This window comes from Gossypium arboreum, chromosome 12 (assembly GCF_025698485.1).
Source record: "Gossypium arboreum isolate Shixiya-1 chromosome 12, ASM2569848v2, whole genome shotgun sequence".
NCBI lineage: Eukaryota > Viridiplantae > Streptophyta > Magnoliopsida > Malvales > Malvaceae > Gossypium > Gossypium arboreum.
The window spans coordinates 35,451,751-35,464,639 of NC_069081.1; positions in this window are offsets into that span (position 1 = coordinate 35,451,751).

Here is a 12,889-nt window from a genome sequence, read left to right on the forward strand (position 1 = left end):
TTTCAGTCATTTTAAACCCTAGGGGTATTTCGGTAATTATGCTCTTGAGGGTAATTTCAGAACTTACGTAACTACATAAGCTATTCCATAATTCTTAACAATTTTATGCAATTTAATTCTACCTCTAACCGACAAAGCTACTTTTCCCATCTCTTACCCATATTGGTCCAGTAAGCCCATTGGGCCCGCTTTTGGCCCATCGAGGCCCTTTTTCCAAATACGCTAAAATGTCACACGAACTTACTTACCACTTTGCGGTGCTAGATCTAACAATTACTCTATGTCTTGAGAGCATTCGCATACTCACAAGCCTATGAAATGCCGGAATTTCGGCATTTCGACTTTTTTAATTGAACTAAGAAAAGGTGTTCAGACACACACGATTCATGACGCTACTCATCGAGATCTCTTCGATATCCTACAATTGATTAGCACAGTTCTTATTTACAAACCATAATCACTAAACCCACAACCTACTTATCCATGATCGAACTATGTCCCTAAAAGCCTTTGAAACCTTACCTTTTTGTCAAAATCGATAGCTAGCTCCGAATCCGATTGCTCCAATGATTCACGCTTTTGATCCAACGCTTAAGAAGACTCTAATCACCGAGAGAAAACATTAGTTACAAACCCTTAAATCCTTATGCTCAAATCGACAGCCTCCCTAATTTTAGGGACTTCGGCTTTTCTTAACATCGCAAAATAAGAATAGATCTGAGATGATAAGTACTTACCCCTTACTCCTACTTGATTTCCTTGCAATCCGGTGCAGATTTATCTATCAAACGACGGAGAACTCGATTCCCAAAGTCTTGAAGTTTCGGCTATAAGCCCCCAAATCTATGGTTCTTTCGGCTTTTGGGTGGTGAAGGAGATGATAATGTGAGGCTATGACCTTGAAGAAGAATTGCCGTCAGGTATCTAGGATTAAGATAAGATAATCGTAAATTAATAAAAACAAAAGACATAGGAGAACACGGCTTTGAGGAAAACGGCACAAGCAATGACCACGATTTCGGCTTTTGTGATTTGGCAAAGGTGCTTGATGATAAGCGTGTTTGATGGACGGCTTTGGAGAAGAAAGCTGAAGAAAGAAGAACAAGATAGGTGATAGTTTCGGCTAGGGAGGGAATAGAGAGGAAAAACAACCCTAAGGTGTTAAAGCAGAAGAAAAATGGCACCACTCAATACCCTAAGTGCTGAAATACTAACATCATAACCCTCTGCCGATTTTTCCCTCTTCATGTCCCATAATTCGGCCAACTCCTAGCCTCATCCAAGTCCCTTAAATCTCTCCCCTTATCCCTCCTTAATCCAAGCATTTAAACTGATCCAACTCTCCTCCAGCAGAATCCACCTGAACTCCAACACTTACCCTCCTGCACTTAAAAAAAATAAATGCATCTATTTGCCAACACAGGTAATCGATCCCTTGCCTTCCCAAAGCTCCACACGCCACTTTTCTAGGAGCCTAGTGGCGTCACCCTTGCCACTTTACCAAGGCTCTTTTTGTGATGCAATTTACCCACAACTCTACTTAAGGCCTCCTAGCCGTAACCCCTAACTCCAAAGTCCAAAATTTCAAAAATTCAACCGAAGTTTGGCCAACACATGGGCCTTCTATAAGCCCATTTACCTACTCAAAATATTAATTTCACATCCAAATGCAAAAATTTAAAGTCTGTATAAAATATTGAAAACCACGAATAAATCCGAAAATCAGGATGTTACAACTCTACCCTCCTTAAAGAAATTTCGGCCTCAAAATTTTACCTTATTAGAACAGTTGAGGGTACTGTTGACGCATAGCCTCCTCAGTCTCCCAAGTAGCTTCTTCTTTGCCATGGTTTCTCCAAAGTTCTTTCACTAGTGGAACCGATTTCCTTCTCAACACCTTGACGTCACGATCAAGTATTTGCTGAGTTCCTCTTCAAGGTTAAATCGATCGTACCTCGATCTTTGTGGCGGTATGATATGAGTTGGGTCGATCGATACCGCCTCAAAGATGGATACATGAAAACGTCGTGAATACAATGCGATTCGGTGGTAACTCTAGCGATAAGCCATTGGTCCAACCCGCTTTACAATTGGTAAGGCCCAATAAACCGTGGGCTCAACTTACCCTTCTTTCCAAATCTCAAAATTTTCTTCCAAGGGAAACCTTCAAGAAAACCATATCCCCAACAAATAACTCAATCTCTTTGCGCTTCAGATCCGCATACGACTTACATCTATCGGATGCCTCTTTAACCGATCCCTTATCACCTAACCTTGCTTTGAGTTCCGCCACCAATTCCGGTCCAAGCACTCATCGTTCACCCAACTCGTCCAACACGTCGGCGCACGACATCTTCGCCCATAAAGCGCTTCATATGGTGCCATCCGAATACTTGCTTGATTCTTTGTTATTGTACATAAACTCCGCCAAGGGTAACTAGTCCTCCCAACTTCCACGAAATCAATGATACATCCTCTCAACATATCCTCCGAACACGAATAACCCTTTACGATTGTCCATCATGCGTGGGTGAAAAGCGATCTTGAAATCAATCGTGTACCCAACGCATCCCGCAACTTCCGCCAAAACCGAGATGTAAACCTAGGGTCTCGATCGAAATTATCGACACGAGCACCCATGCAACAAGACTACCTCCGCCACATATAACTTGGCCAACTTTTGCGGTGAGTAGTCAAGACGAACGTGTATGAAATGAGCGATTTTGTTAACCTATCCACAACTACCCACATCAAATCTTTCTTGGTGGGTGTCAAAGGTAACCCACTCACAAAGTCCATTGTTACTCTTTCCCACTTCCATAATGGAATTTTCACAGTTGCAATAATCCGAAGGCAATTGGTGCTCACCTTAGCTTTCTTCGGGCACGCCGACATTTCCCAACAAATTCAGTCACCTCTCGTTTTAATCCGCCACCAAGACATCTCTCACAAGTCTCGATATAACTTATTCCTCCAGGATGCATGGCATGAGTCCACCATGAGCCTCTTTCGTAATTAATCGCCTCAATTCAGGTCCTTTGGAATACAAACCCTTCCACGAAAGCACAGAACTCCTTCAGTGTTCAACCCAAAATCCTCATTCTCACCATTCTTAACTTGCTGGAACCGATGAGCTAATGAATCGTCCTTTAACTATTTTTCCTTAACCTGCTCAGTCTAAGTAGGCCTTACTTGCAGTTCTGCCAACAAGCTTCCATCGTCGTACAGACTTAATCGTGCGAACAAGGCTCTCAAATTAGTAACAACCCTTCAACTCAACGCATCTGCCACCACATTAGCCTTTCCTGGGTGGTACTCTATCGAACAGTCGTAGTCTTTAAGCAACTCCATCCATCTTCATTGCCTAAGATTCAACTCCTTCTGAGTCAACAAATACTTTAAGCTCTTATGATCTGTGTATATAATGCACTTCTCCCCATATAAGTAATGTCTCCAAATTTTTAATAAAAATCACCATTGCTAGCTCCAAATCATGCGTAGGGTAATTCACCTCGTGAGCCTTAAGCTGTCGCGATGCATAAGCGACCACCTTGCCCTCTTGCATCAGTACACAACCTAACCCCACATGCGACGCATCGCTATATACTGTAAAGTCCTTCCCAGACACCGGTTGAATCAACACTGGCGCTTCAGTCAATACCTTTTTCAACCGATCAAAAGCTTTTTGCTGTTTCTCGGTCCAGACAAATGGTACTTCTTTCCTTATGAGTTTTGTCAAGGGTGCCGCCATCACCGAGAAACCCTCTACAAACCTTCTGTAGTAACCTGCCAACCCTAGGAAACTCCGAATTTCCGATACTGACCTAGGTGGCTTCCATTCCAGAATCGCTTCAATTTTACGAGGATCCACCTTAATCCCCTCGGCAGAGACCACATGCCCTAGGAAGGTTACCTCCCTTAACTAGAATTCACACTTGCTAAATTTCGCATAGAGCTCCTTTTCCTTTAACACTTGCAGCACAATACGGAGATGCTCATCATGCTTCGCCTCCGTTTCAGAGTATACCAGGATATCGTCGATAAAGACGACTACGAACCGATCCAAGTAAGGTTGGAATACTCGATTCATCAGATCCATAAAAGCTGCAGGTGCGTTCGTCAGCCCAAACGGTATGACCACAAACTCATAATGTCCATATCGAGTTCAAAATTTGTTTTATGAATATCCCTTCTTTACCCTTAGCGATGGTATCGAGCGAAGATCGATTTGGAGAATACCAAGCTCCCTCGATTGATCGAGCAGATCGTCAATCCTTGGTAGTGGATACTTATTCTTAATCGCCGTTTGTTCAATGGCGATAATCGATGCACATGCGCATCGTTCCGTCCTTTTCTTCACAAACAGACCGGTGCTCCCCAAGGAGACACACTAGGCCTAATGAAGTCTCTATCTAACAATTCTTGAATTTGAGCCTTCAGTTCCACCAACTCCTTCGGTGCCATCCTATAGGGTGCAATAGATACTAGAGTTGTTCCAGGCAACAAATCGATTCCAAACTCAACTTCCCGATTCGGAGGTAATCCAGGAAGCTCTTCTCGAAAAACATCCCAAAATTCCCTAACGATTCGATGGTCTCCACAATCGGATCCTCGCCACTTGGCTTACCAAAGCCGATATGCCTCGCACCCCTTATGCATCGGTTTCAAACCCTCAACGCCGATACTACATTGGATAAGTAATCCTCCATTCTCCAACAATCATTACCTCTTCATCATTGACGATCCTTAACACCATCCTCTTAGTCAAGACACGGTCAAAGTTGCCTTATGCTTGGTCAACCAATCCATCCCTAGTATCAAATAGAATTCTTCAAGCGGTAACTCCATCAAATCCCCACAGAAAACCCCGCCTTGAATCTCCAAAGGCACCTCCTTGAAGAGTTTCTCTACCTTAATCGAATGACCTAAAGGACTTATCACAGACACCCCAAAAACATTCTCCTCGAAGTGCACACCCAGTGCCCCAGAAATGTTATATGCCACATATGAATGGGTTGATCCCACATCAATCAGAGTAGTATAAGGTACACCATAGATAAAAAACGTACTAGTTATGACATCAAAAGGCACCCTCCTCGCATGACGAGCAAAGATACACCAAAGCTGGCCGACGAGCATCCGCGTTACCAATACCCTATTTGGGTGCCCACGTCCATGGCCATTACCACCGCGACCTTGTCCACGACCTCTTGGGCGGCGGTCCATCCTCATGAGTTGAGCTTGGTCGCCTGACCCCTTGTTCGGCCACACGAGCTCGAGTGGCCCTCCTAGGACAATCCTTAATCCTATGCTCCTTAGACCCACAATGAAGACAAGCCCGAACGCTTCCAGACTCTCCTTGATGCATTCGCCGCAATCCCCACAAGCTTGCGGTCTACCGTGTTCACCGGAATCGCTCGAACCGGTTCCTCCATCCTAGCTCTCTTAACATTTCGATTTGTCTGCACCACTGGTCCAAAGATCCCTCCGAACCAATTCCGATCCCTATCACGATTCTTCCGTTCAGTTTGTTTCACCTCCTCGGCTATCTTAGCCTCTACCAGTGCAGCGAAATCTCGCTCTCTCTGTGGAGCTATGAGCACCCTTAACTCATCTCTGAGACCATCCTCAAAACGAACGCCACTTCCAGATTCGGTGGAAATGATGCCATTAGCATACCGACTCAATCGTAGAAACTCCGCCTCATATTCAAAGAATGGTCTTATTTCCGTGAGTCGATTCAAGAACTCCTTTCGTGTGCGTCCACATAGCTAGCTCCAACATATTTTGCCTTAAAGGTGCATTTAAACAGCTCCCATGTTACCCTCTCGGTGGGGTACCCTCTCTCAAGAATCCACCATCGACACGCTTCATCCCGTAGCAACGACACCGCCTTTCAACCACATTCTCTTGGCAGTCCAGGTCATCCATGATCTGCTCTGTGGCTTCCAACCAGTACTCAGCCACATTTGGGGCCACTCCAGATACGCTCCTAAAAATCTCAGCTCTGTTGGTCCGAAGGCGTTCAGAAATGGACCCCCTATTCATGGGCCCGATGTTAGCTCCGGCCACCCTTTCCAAAACCCTCAACATGGCCTGAGACAGAGCGTCATCCCCTGCGGCCCGGTCATACGGCCCATTTTCATTAACCAGTGGTGGACGTACCTCGTCAGCTGGCATGTGTTCAGATGACGCAGATCCAGCTTGAGTGCTACCTCGGCCTCGACCACAGCCTCTTCCTCGAGTAGCCCTTGTACTCATAACGATTTATCGACACGAATTTTATGACATTAGTTTCTTTGGTTCCTTTGTTTATTACAGAATGTCTTATGAACAGATAGAGTTTCAGAGTTATTTTCGCGCAATCACAATTTAGCTACGGTCCCAGTTTTGTAGCCCTAATACTACCTTATCAATAGCACTATCTCTAAGGCTCAGTACTATCTATAGTATTATTTCCAGTCCAGTTCCATATAAATATTTAAAGCAGAAAAAGAACACTTACAGACTTGGTACCGGGGATTCAGTGTGCCACTTCTTTATCAGTCCATAAAAAACCCATGTTTTTGTTTACCGAAAATAAAAAGATTTCATTTGAAAACACTTTTATTTTAAAACTTTTGATTTAACCTCGTTCAATAGAAAAACTTTGAACATCTTTGAAAAACTTATAGAAAAACTTTTTTTAAAGATTTTCGGACCAGATCCACAGCCGAGTTGTTGTAACCAGGCTCTGATACCACTAAATGTAACACCCCAAACTTGGCCTAGACGTTATGACCGGATCTGATGTGCCACATCGAAGCGTTCAAAACATTCCATATTACTTAGTTGGAAAATTTAGTTGGTGTTGTAAAAGACACTTTTAAAAGTAGGTTAAAGTGAATGGAAGCTGTGCACCAGGTAAGAAACCAGGAAGAAGAGGAGGTGAGTCCGTCGGACTGCTTAAGTACCAAGCTCCCTTCGGATCCAATCCTAGACATGCACACCGCCATTGCCACACTCTAACATCTCGTATAATTTTGAGAAAACCGTTTGGTTAGGTCCATCTTAAGAAAATGATTAAGGTTGAAAACGTTTGCTTAGCGGAAGTCTTACTCGTATTCGTGTTATTTTGAAATCACTTAATATTTTTGAAAATGCGTCCTAGAGCTAATCTATTTCGTTAGTTATCATAGATCAGTTTTATCATAATAGAATTAAATAATAAAGAAACAACCCAAACCATAAAAATAATTAGCGGCCTTATTAAAAAAAAACCCAAAACCATAAACGAAAATATGGAAAATCTAGTTCACCAGAAGAAAACGAATTTGCAGAAAACGTGTGGCCACTCCGAATCCCGCCCAGCTCCAAGTCCACCAACTAGGGCTCACCTGCAAGGATGGAAGAAAAAGGGGTGAGTTTGGGAAAACTCAATGTATACAGAAACCCATCCAAAGCCCAAATTAGCTCGAGCCCATTGGGCCTAAGCCCCATTCAGATAACAATACACAGTGGACCGAAGCCCTTTTCAAAATACAGTAGCAAGGCCTTAGCCCCTTTTTACATAACAGTGTGGCCCATAGGCCCAGTTCAGTAACATAGGTAACAATAGTAGTAATGCATGCAAACCCATCTGGGGAGACTACTCAACCCACCAACCGCTACACCGCCTGCACCACCCTACACTCCATGTGGGAATATCTCAACCCACCCAAACCCTACACTCCACAGATTTAAAAGAACGCGCTCAAATATTAGTAAGTTGAGGCAAAGCCTCCAAGACGTGGATGAACCACTTTCAATACTTCCTCCATCAATACCCCAATCCCATGCAACAGATATTAATAAAGCATATCATGTACAATACAGTATTAATCAGTCATGCAGTTTAGCTAATTTAAACCCTAGGGGTATTTCGGTAATTATGCTCTTTAGGGGTAATTTCGTACTTACGCAACTACCCAAGTTATTTCAGTAATTTTTAGCCATTTTATGCAATTTGGTTCCACCATCTAACTAACATGCTACTTTGCCCATCTCTTACCCATATTGGTCCGTAAGCCCATTGGGCCCAGTTTTGGCCCATCGACCTTTAATAGCACTTTACTATGTGACCATTCGGCTAGCTCATTTTAGCCTTATAAATTCTTGTAACCAAGCCTTTTGGGGACACTACTTTTTGGAATATTTTTGTTAATGATATTCTGCCAAATTTGTGAGGCAAACTTTTCTCTGTTTTCGTTCAAAGATTTGTTGGCTACCTAGTGTTCTAGTTGTGTCATCCATTTTCTTTGTTGAAAACCGAACTTATCACTACTCGTAGTGTGGCATTCAAACATACCAAGGTTCCTACTTTGCTAAGTAGCGGGTCGAGGTTCTTATATTCTCCATCCGACCACCTTGAAAACTTATAAACATTTGGGTCAATATTTTCTAATATTGGTTCGTGTTTGTTTTTGAGATCATTTTCATTTCCATTCCATTCCATCTTTTCGTTTCATTATAACCAAACCTACAAAAACTTTATATCCATAAACCCATCTACATAAACTTCATATCCATAAACCCATCTTTGAATCCTTTTACATAGCTTCCGCCATTATTTACGTTAAAACATCCTTTTGAACAAATCGAACGCTATTCCTTCGTAGACGATCGGGCAAACTCACATACGACTCGACTCACCCCGAGGCGGATCGTATCACTAGCCGTACGTGCACTTGCATTGATTACCCCCCATTCATGCATGTGTGCCGTCCAAGGGAGATGAACCTTTCAATATGCATTAACCTACCATGTACATGAATGTATGTCCTCCAAACATTGAACCGGTCCATGCATGTATCCTCCCGTTCAATGAACTTTCCCGTTCATACACCTTGCATTAAATGCCATGAATGTATCTTCCAAATTCGACTAACTTAATTTATTGAAATGAAAAAGGAATGAGCTGAAACGAGCTAAATTCGAGCTCAAACGAGCTAAAACGAGCTCAAGTGAGCTGATAGGAACTGAATGGCGCATGGGGGAGCTGAAGAGGAGCTGAGGTCGGATTGCAAAATGGTGCATGGAGTCTTCAAGGAGTTATTCTTAGCTCCTCCAAAGTTATAGAGCTGGTTATCATCCCAAATGCGCATCATAAAGGCTGATATAGAATCTTGAAGTTGCTTGGTTCGAGCTCAGGTCATGGGACCTTTTGGCAGCTTAATAGATCCTTGGCGTGCATTCGAGGATGCCCCGGGTGTGCTCACATCAAAGAGTGGCTGAGGCCTACGTCCATCAGCCAAGTTCGAAGCTTCCACAGTTTGGCGAGCTTTTATCAGTGTTTTGTGCCCAACTTTAGCACATTGGCCGCACCCTTAACAAGCGTGATAAAAAAGAACTCCGCATTCCAATGGGGAGATGAGCAAGAGAGGTCTTTTATTGAGATTAAATATTGTCTTACTAACGCACCTTTACTTGCTTTGCCAGATTTTTCGAAGACCTTTGAGCTTGAGTGTGATGCATCCGGTGTGGGAATTGGAGCTATTTTAACCCAAGACGGATGACCCATTACCTATTTTAGTAAGAAGTTTAGTGGAGCCCCACTCAATTTATCTGGTCTACGATAAAGAAATGTACACACTAGTACGGGCTCTTGAAACGTGGCAGCACTATTTGTCACCAAAAGGGTTTGTGATCCATTCTGACCATGAAGCCCTGAAACATATAAAAGGCCAAAACAAGTTGAACAAGAGGCAGGCTAAGTGGGTCGAGTACCTTGAATCATTTCCCTATGTAATTAAGTACAAGAAAGGTAAAGACAACGTGGTAGCTAATGCTTTATCGCAGAGGTACACATTACTTTCTAATCTTGAATCAAAGTTGCTTGGGTTTTCTTTCTTAAAAGAATTGTATACTAACGATGCTGATTTTGGAGAGATCTATTCTGCTTGTGAGCATGTTGCATTTGAGAAATTTTATAGGTTTGATGGGTTTCTGTTCAAGGAAGGCAAGCTCTATGTTCCACAAAGTTCTGTTCGAGACTTGCTTGTGCAAGAAGCACATAGTGGAGGACTTATGGGACACTTTGGAGTTAACAAGACATTAGCCACACTTAACGAACATTTTTATTGGCCCAGGATGAGGCGGGGACGTGGAGCGAGTTTGCGAGCGATGTGTGGTGTGCAAACGAGAGAAATCCAAGATTCAACCTCATGGACTTTACATGCTATTGCCTATACCTGAAACTCCTTGGATGGACATATCCATGGATTTCATCCTTGGTTTGCCTCGAACAAAAATGGGAAAGGATTCCATCTTTGTAGTTGTAGATCGGTTTTCTAAAATGTCACATTTTATTGCTTGTGTGAAAACTGGTGATGTCGTACACATTTCTAACCTTTTCTTTAGGGACATTATTCGTTTACATGGAGTGTCGCAAACTATCATGTCAGATCGAGACGCAAAATTCCTTAGCCATTTTAGGAGGTCTCTATGGGGTAAACTCGAAACCAAATTATTGTTTTCAACTACTTGTCATCCTCAAATGGATGGACAAACCTAAGTGGTCAACTGAGTACTTTCTACCCTTCTGCGGGCTATCATTCGTAAGAATTTGAAATCATGGGAAGATTTTTTGCTCCATATTGAGTTTGCCTATAATAGATCAGTCCATACAGCAACCAAACATTCACCTTTTGAAGTGGTCAATGGGTTTAATCTGATAACTCCTTTAGATTTAGTTCCTCTACCTAATAATCAATTGATTCATTCTGATTATTGAAAAAAGGTTGATTATGTGAAAAGGCTACATCAACAAGTGCAAGCTAAATATAGAGGCGAGGACTAAGTCTTATGTGTAGCAAGCAAACAAGGGGCGAAAGAGAGTCATATTTGAACCCGGTGATTGGGTTTGGGTCCATATGCGCAACGAGCAATTTCCAGCCCAGCGACGTTCCAAGCTACTTCCCCGAGGAGATGGACCCTTCCAAGTGCTTGAATGTATTAATGAGAACTCATATAAACTTGACTTACAGGGTGAATACAATATAAGTGCTAGTTTTAATGTTTCAGATTTATCCCCTTTTGATGTAGATTCTAACTTGAGGACGAGTCGCTTTGAAGATGGGGGGAATGATGTATGCACGTTTGAGGCATCCTCAAGTGCATATCAAGATCCTATCAAGCTTCCAAAGGGTCCCATGACTCGAGCTCGAACCAAGCGACTTCAAGAAGCTTTATTAGCTTTAGTGATGTGCATTTGGCAAGAAAACAAGGCCCTAGACATTGGAGAAGCTGTGGACACCCTTTTGAGGACTCAATGCACTCTTTTGCAAACCGACTTCAACTCCTCTCCAGCTCCCCTAGCTCAATTCAGCTCCAACAAGCTCACTTGAGCTTGTTTTAGCTCGTTTGAGCTTGATTTTTGCTCGTTTTAGCTCATTTCATTTCCATTTCAATAAACTAAGTTTAAACTTTTTTAATCTAATTTGCTACAGCTTATACCGATTTCCCTAGCTCAAATTAGTTCATTAAGTGTTTTTGATTATTTGAGCTAGCCGAATTTAATATGCTAGTTGAATTTTAATTAATGTGTCCGAATTTAGTTAGTGTCATTTAAGTTGTCTAGTTGCTGTTTAAAATTATGATTATATGAATATTTATATTTTATTTAATTATGTGTTTATTTCTTTGTAGGTTCAGCTGAATGTGGTGGTACATTAATGGCTAGGTGCATGTACGGGTTTGTTCAATGAATGAGAAGGTTCATGCATGGTTCGGTTCAATGTTTGGAGGAATTAAGTTCAAGTACATGGAAGACTAATTACATGCATTGGATTATGAAGAATACATCTCCTTTGGACGGCACACATGCATGTATGCATGGTATTTAATGCAAGTTCATGTATGGCCAGATTCAAGCTCCCTTCCAAGTTCCATGCATAGCCGAATGTATGTGGGAGGACTTTTGGAGTTTCTATGCACCTATTCAGCGAAGAGACACCTCTTGAAAGCTACATGCATCCCATGGCCAAACCTAGACAATCCATTTAGCTTCCAAGGTTTCACATTCATTCAAGGAGTTTTGCTTATACATGAAGCTATCCAATACATTCCCATCAGCTGAATCAAGACTTAGCTAATTAATGTTTTTATTCTAGAACATTCTAGTTAGTTCATAGCTGAATTTACTTAGTCTTTAAGCTAGCTAATTTGTCCATTCGGCTACACATATTAAACTATAAATAGTTTACCCATTTCTTTGTAAAAGGACTTTTTCCAAATTATTGAATGAACGTTGTTCTTGTGAGGTTGCTTCCTCTCATATCTCATACAAGTTTAGAAAGACTTATCTAGTTTTTGCTAGTGGCGTCAATCGACCTTGTTTAAACTTATCACTAATCTTGGTGTGGCGTTCACCTATCTGTTATTCCATCCTTCCACCTTAACAATATAAGAACCGGGGTGACACTTTTTAGTGTTGAATCATTCCTAATGTTAAGTTCGTTAATCCATCCCCACTTTCCCAAATTCTTTCTTTCATCACCAAAACGGAACCACCTTTCCAACAACCATCTTTGTTGCCCTTAGCTGAACCTAACACTAATCTTACATTTATTTGAAACCTTCCTCTTATTCAAACCTATACACTCACTTCTACTTCCAAAATCGAGGCACGAACGACTCTTCTTGTCTACAATCGAGCAACTACGTGAATTCGACTCAACCACCCGGGCTGGATCACATCAGTATTACTCCTCTTGATTTGATTTCTATGCCTGCTAATGAGCTAGTGCATGTAGATGGCAAAAAGAAAGTCAAATGTATTAAGAAGTTGCATAAGAATGTCAAAGACAACATTGAGAGGAGAACCGAACAACATGTTCAAGGAGTAAATAAGGGGCGCAAGCGAGTTGTATTT